Source organism: Gossypium arboreum, chromosome 11 (assembly GCF_025698485.1).
Source record: "Gossypium arboreum isolate Shixiya-1 chromosome 11, ASM2569848v2, whole genome shotgun sequence".
NCBI lineage: Eukaryota > Viridiplantae > Streptophyta > Magnoliopsida > Malvales > Malvaceae > Gossypium > Gossypium arboreum.
The window spans coordinates 64,965,980-64,973,548 of record NC_069080.1 but is presented as its reverse complement, the minus strand read 5'-3'; the positions used below and the strand labels follow the sequence as shown (position 1 = coordinate 64,973,548).

The 7,569-nt window shown below is 40.7% G+C and overlaps 1 long non-coding RNA gene across 1 annotated transcript; it reads left to right on the top strand.

The window, feature by feature from the left end:
• Positions 1-5,869: 5,869 nt before the first annotated feature.
• LOC128283792 (uncharacterized) lies at positions 5,870-6,845 on the top strand. The gene is made up of 2 exons (XR_008274201.1): positions 5,870-5,907; positions 6,611-6,845. It is a non-coding gene; the product is annotated as an uncharacterized LOC128283792 (long non-coding RNA).
• The last annotated feature ends 724 nt before the right edge of the window (positions 6,846-7,569 follow it).

Genomic DNA, 7,569 nt, shown 5'->3' with positions numbered 1-7,569 from the left:
TTGAAGCACAGTTAACACCTCGTGTTCGACTCGTGACGGTCTCGGGTTCGGTGTTACATTTTATTGGTATCGAGCTATGGTTTAGTCGGTTCTAGGACTACCATAGCACGTATGAGTCTAGCTATACATGCCTTAATGTTAATGTTTAAATGTGTGATGACTTCGACGGTTAAAACTTTTGTTTTGATTAGTAAATGGATCCCGATGTAGAGAGAACCTTGGCGGATGACGTTGAAAGTGTAGCGGCTGCTCTCGCACAAGGGACGCCTCTGTTGAATCTCGGTCATCTGCGAATAATCAGGTGAGGGGCTAAACAAGCCTTCTTTACCATGATGAATGAGTGGGTCGCGAATACGCTTGAACCAATCCTACTGTCCAACAATTCCGAATTTGAATAATCCACCCCAAGAGCCCGTAATGCCATCCATTCGATCTGTGATTTGAGTAAGCCACCCAGACTTGATTAGGAAGCGCGGGCTGAGGAGTTCAAGGCCATAGTTCTTGATGATGCCGAAAGAGCCGAAGTTCGCTTGATAACACCATTCGGTGTTTGATGAACTATCATGCACACCGATGAATGTCTAAAGTGTGCTATATCCTTGTTGCGAGACTCACTTACTATTGGTGGAGGACTTTGATCTCCATAGTCCCAAATGAGCGAGTTACTTGGGATTTCTTTCAAACGAATTTCGAAGAAATATATTAGTCAACGGTTCATCGATCAAAAGCATAAGGAATTCTTGGAACTCAAGCAAGGCCGTATGACAAGATTACTGAATCTGAACATGAGTTCGTAAGACTTAGTCGGTATGCTCTGGAGTGTGTGGCCGATGAGGTTGCTATGTGCAAAAGATTTGAAGAAGGATTGAATGAAGATTTAAAACTACTAGTGGGTATTTTGGAGATAAAGGAGTTCGTAGCGCTAGTCGAACGAGCTCGCAAGCGGAAGAACTTGGAAAGGAGAAGAAGAAGGCTGAATTTGAAGCTAAAGACTATCGTAAGAGATCGATGGGTAAAGCTCCATTCTACTGTAAAGAAGTTCGGGAGGACACTAATAAATCGAGGACGATGCGGGAATTTCCATTAGAAACACGACCATCGACGGACTCCGAGCTACTTGGTAGCTAGTGTGGGCAATAACCGTCAAGAGAAACCTGAATGCCCCAATGTGGAAGAAGACACATAGGTGAATGTTGGGGTAAGTCTACTAACAGGGGCACATTACGGATGCGGTTCAAGGACCACTTCATTCGAGATTGCACGGAGCTTGATGAGAAGAATAGGATGCAAGGTGCAAGACCTAGTGGAATGACAGCTAGAGGTAGACCACCAAGAATTTCAGGAGGTAGGAGTGGTAGTCAGAGAGGAGCCACTGATACGGCTGTTCGATCTGAGACCCGTACTCCTGCTAGGGCATATGCCATCCGTGCACGAGAGGAAGCATCCTCCCTTGATGTTATCACTGGTACTTTCAATCTTTTTGATACTAATGTAATTGCATTAATCGACCCTGGCTCTACTCATTCTTATGTATGTGAGACTTTAGCATCCAGTAAGACTCTGCCTATTGAGTCTACTGAGTTCGTAATTCGAGTGTCAAATCCCTTGGGTCAATATGCGCTTGTTGACAAAGTGTGTAAGAGATGCCCTCTAATAATCTGAGAATCCTGTTTTCCGGCTGATTTGATGCTTTTACCATTTGATGAATTCGATGTTATTCTTGGTATGGACTGGTTGACCGTATATGACGCGGTGGTGAGTTGCAAAAGAAAAACCGTTGACTTGAGGTGCGCAAATAACGAGATGATCCGAGTTGAGTCTACGGACTTAAAGGGGTTGCCACCGTGATATCGTCAATGTTGGCTCGAAATACGTAAGAAAGGGTGCGAAGCATACCTTGCGTATGTACTTGGTGACAAAGAGTTAGAAAAGAAACCCGAATCTGTGCCGGTGGTTAGTGAATACCCGGACGTTTTTCCCGAAGAATTACCGAGCTTGCCACCTGTGCGAGAAATAGAGTTTGGTATTGAGCTTGTACCTGGGACTACGCCAATTTCGATAGCACCGTATCGTATGGCACCAATCGAGTTGAAGGATTTGAAGGCTCCGTTGCAAGAATTGACGGATAGAGGTTTCGCTCGACCAAGTTTCTCACCTTGGGGTGCACCAAGATTGTTTGTGAAAAGAAGGACGGAACCATGAGATTGTGTATTGACTATCGTCAATGAATAAAGTGACGATAAAGAATAAATATCCGTTATCAGCGTATTGATGATTTGTTCGATCAACTAAAGGGAGCCTCGGTGTTTTGAAGATAGATTTGAGGTCGGGTTATTATCGATTCTGGATTCGAGATTCGGACGTACCAAAACCGCTTTCGAGCGAGGTACGGTCACTACGAGTTCTTAGTGATGCCGTTCGGGCTCACTAATGCCCCGCGGTATTTATGGATTTGATGAATCGGATCTTGAGCATGATTTGGACCGGTTCGTAGTTGTGTTCGTTGATGACATCTTGGTCTATTCAAGAAATGAGACCGAACATCTTGAACACCGAGATTAGTGTTGCAAATTTTACGGGATAAGCGGTTATATGCTAAGTTCAGCAAGTGTGAGTTCTGGTTAAGAGAGGTTAGCTTCTTGGGTCATGTGGTATTGGCATCGGGTATTCGAGTCGACCCGAGCAAAATTTCAGTCATACTTAACTGGAAGCCTCCGAGAAATACTCTTGAGGTTCGGAGCTTTTGGGACTTGCGGTTACTACCGACGGTTTGTAAAAGGTTTCTCGATGATAGCCACACCCATGACGAAGCTACTTCAAAAGATGTTAAGTTTGAATGGACGGAAAATGTCGAAAAGTTTCGATCAACTGAAAACTTATTTGATGAAGCTCAGCTTTAGTGCAACCCGAATCGTGCAAAGAGTTTGTCATTTATAGTGACGCATCCCTACTTGGGTTGGGTTGTGTATTGATGCAAGGAGGTCGAGTTGTGGCCTATGCGTCGAGACAATTAAAGCCACATGAGAAAATTATCCGACCCATGATCTCGAATTAGGCGCCATCGTATTCGCCTTGAAAATATGGCGACATTACTTATTTGGTGAGAAGTGCCATGTGTATTCGGATCACAAAAGTCTCAAATATTTGATGACTCAAAGAGACTTGAATCTGCGACAAAGACGTTGGCTCGAGTTGTTAAAAGATTATGAGCTTGTCATTGACTATCACCCGGAAAGGCTAATGTGGTTGAGGATGCCCTAAGTCGTAAATCACTTTGTTTGCCTTCTGACGATGAATGTACACTTGTCTGCATTCTATCCGACAATGTACTAGTGGCGAATTAAAGGCCAAACTCTTGTTTACTCATCAAATTCGTGAAGCTCAAAAAGTCGATGATGAATTGGTTGCAAAACGGGCTGAATGTGTTCGAATATGGAATCGAGTTTCGAGTTGATGATGACGATTGTTTGAGGTTCGAAATCGTTTGTGTGTCCCAAGAAATTCGAACTCATTTCTATGATTCGAACGAAGCTCATTGTAGCCGAATGTCAATTCACCCGGGAGTACGAAAATGTACAATGACCGAGACGCCAGATTTTGGTGGCATGGTATGAAACGAGACATTTCGACTTTGTTTGAAGTGCTTAGTATGTCGCAAGTAAAGGCGGAACATCAAGTGCCCACGGGTTTGCTTGACCAATCATGATACCGAATGGAAATGGGAGCGAGTCACGATGGATTTTGTATCTGGCTTGCCAGTGTCGGCAAGTAAGAAAGATGCAATTTGGGTCGTCGTTGATAGATTGACTAAGTCGGCTCACTTTATCCCCATACGTACGGATTTTTCATTGGATAAGCTAGCTGAATTGTATGTTTCTCAGATTGTGAGATTACACGGGTCTTGATTTCTATTGTGTCGGACAGAGATCCGAGATTCACCTCACGATTTTGGAAGAAATTGCAAGAAGCTTTGGGTACCAAGTTGTATTTTAGCACCGCTTTTCATCCCCAAACCGATGGTCAATCCGAGCGGATAATTTAGATACTTGAGGATATGTTGAGATGTTGCATCCTCGAGTTTAGTGGTTCATGGGAACAGATTTACCCTTGATTGAATTCGCCACAACAATAGTTTTCGGTCAAGCATTAAGATGGCGCCTTACGAGGCTTTGTATGGTCGAAAATGCCGTACACCATTGTTTTGGACCGAGCTCGGTGAAAGTAAAATTTTCGGAGTGGATTTGATTAAAGATTTGAAGAAAGTAAGTATAATTCGTGAGAGTCTGAAAGCAGCATCAGATCGTCAGAAGTCGTACGCGGATTTAAAACGAAGAGATATTGAGTATCAGGTGGGAGACAAAGTGTTTCTTAAGGTATCACCTTGGAAAAAGATACTCAGATTTGGCCGTAAGGGCAAATTGAGTCCGAGATTTATTGGGTCGTATGAGATCTCCGAATAAGTTGGCCTAGTAGCGTATAGGTTGCTTTTACCCCCTGAACTCGAAAGGATCCACAACGTTTTCCATGTTTCGATGCTTCGACGTTACCGATCCGATCCTTCGCATGTAATAAACCCCTCCGAGATTGAAATTCAAGCCGATATGAGTTATGAAGAAGAACCGATTCGTATCCTAGCTCGTGAAGTGAAAGAGTTGCGAAACAAAAGGGTTCCGTTAGTAAAAGTGTTATGGCTCAAACACGGGATGGAAGAAGCTACTTGGGAATCTGAGAACTCTATGAAAGAGCGTTACCCAAACCTATTTACGGTAAGATTTTCGGGATGAAAATTTCTTAAGTGGGGAGAGTTGTGACACCCAAAATTGACCCTAGTCGAGAAGTGGTTTGGGACCGCTAAACCGAAGTCATCGAAATGTTTGAACGTAATATTTATTGTCTAGAATATGTATTTATGAATGTGTGAAAATTTCAAGCTTGGTTTAGTCGATTGCATGTGAATTCAGTTAGTAGGACTTGTATGACACTTTTGAAAATGATAGGCTAATCTATAAGGACCTAATAGTACATGTAGTCAAAGGGGGACTTGCATGTCAAATTCCCCCAAGTGCTAGTGGCCGGCCATGACAAGGAATCATGGGCAAAACATGTCATGAAACATGTTGGGTGAGTGTTTTATGTTGGAATAAATAAAATAAGGTGCATGAGCAATAAAAAATGAGAAAAAAAATGTGTGTGAAGGCTTCTCCCCCCCTCCCATTGCCGTGAAGGTGAGACAGAAAACAAAAAATTTTTCATCTTTTTTCATCCTTTTGGCCGAAAATCCCAAGGGAGAAGAAAGGGTTCTTGCTCATGGTTGGTTTGGAAGAGGATTAGGAAGAGGTTGGCTATCCTTGTATCTAGATTAAGGTATGTTTGATGTTGTGCCATGAGATTCATGCATGTTTTAGTTGCTAGTTTTAGTTCTAATTAGTCCATGGTTCAAAACTTTGCTATGTCATGGGGATGATAGTATGGAATGAAAATTTTGAGATAAGTAAGGTTAAACTTGATTTGGTATAATCGGCCATATGGGTGTATATGTTTGTGAAAATATATTTTCTTTGTTAACTCTTTACAATCGATTGTAGGAGTAATATTGGCTTATAAGGTTGAGTTGATTCATGATGTTGTATATTAGGATTAAAAATACTTGAGACTAGATTAACTTAATGGTGACAATACATTCGACCTTGAAGCATTAATCGAATATTGGTTGAGGTTTTGATATTTTGAACAAGGATAGTTGTGAAATGGGGTGAAAACCATTAAATTATACACATAAAAATCCAGCAAGAAGATTAAACTACTAAATGTATTCATTTTAGATCAAGACATCAAAGAGGAGAATCAAGCAAAGGCAAAGCAAAGATAATCGAGTAGTCGATTGGGAATCATTTCATCCAATATAAGGTAAGTCATTAAGCACTTATTTTGTACTAATTTAAATGGTCGTAATGTCCAAGTAATGATGCTGAATGGAATGATAAATATATATATATATACATGTATGTATGTGGTGATGAAAGTATTGAATGGAAAGAAAAGATGTTAGATGTATTGAGTTATTGGTTTCACACTAAGTGTGCGGTGTAAACATTTATGATCACAAATTGGCACTAAGTGTGCGGGTTCAAATTGTATAGCACTAAGTGTGCAAGTTTGATTATATAGCACTAAGTGTGCGAGTTCGACTATTAAGCACTAAGTGTGCGGGCTTATTACACATCCTCAAATGAACATACATGCTCTACGTGTGCGGCCTTACCGAGTCAATCATGGACAGTGATGCAGTAAACACCTTGAGCTCATGAGGAATAGACATTTTATTTATATTTGGAATTTAGCTTGGTAAGTCTTGACCTATGTGGTGATTATACTTGAAGATAAATGCATGCAATGTCATATGGTGTAATGTATGAAATATCAAAGTAGGGCTTGGTATGAGATCAAACCGAAATGCCTAAGGAATTATAGCACGCTTTGGGTGTGGATGGAGGATTTTAATCCGCATTAATTATTTTCTCTTATGATATATTATTACTGAACGGCAATATAATGCTTATGGCTTACTGAGTTATATACTCACTCGGTGTTTGCTTGTCGCCTATTTTAGGTTTCTTGGACTCGTCCTTTTGCGTGCTCGTGATCGTCATCGAAGTCATCACACCGGCTAGCAACTTTTGGTATCTTTTTTTGTAGTCGGTCTAGGAGAACATTTTGGCATGTATAGGCTAATATGCTTTGTTGAACTTTGGTATGTAAACTTTTAGCCATGCGAAAATGGCATAAATGTTCGGTTGGATTTAGTTCTCTAATGTTAAGTTGCAAGTCTTGGTAATTGATTTTTATGCCATATGCCATGGTTGATTATTTTGGTGTTAAAATTCATGATATGGAAATAGTGTAGTAGGGAGATGTTTTACAATGATTAGCCTTTGGTATGGCTAGTCATGATCATAATTTGTGACATGTATGATGAATCACTAGTTAGATCAAAGGAAATCATGAAATAGGCATAGTTGCTTTAGTAACGAGTCTTGCAACAAAGATGACATGAGATTGAAAAATCACTAAAAATAGGGAAATGGAATTAAATAATGAATGAATTATGGAATCGAAACCCGATGAGTCTATTTTCATATAGAAACGAATCAACCATATGAGTTGTATGTTAAGAGATATTTAAGTTCTCATGGGGACGGGGCGAGCAGTTCTTGGAGTCCTGTCCGACTTTGGGAATTCATCATGAATTGACCTGAGATAATTAGAAGCCATTCCATATATGTACAGATACCTTTTCGAGTCTAGTTTCTATAGAAACAAACGGCATCGATATTGAAGCCCTGCAGGGAGATATCCAAGTCGTAATGCGCAAAGGTCGGTGTAGTCAATCCCTGTAACATGGGGGACTTCAACTAATAAACTGTACTAATTGGCCCGACCAAAAATTCTAGAAAAAAATTTTGTAGATGCATATATGAGTCTAGTTTCAGCAAAAATTTACGGATCTGGATTTCGAGTTTCAGAACTCAAGATATGATTTTTAATGCGACCCGTATGCAGATTGGCAGC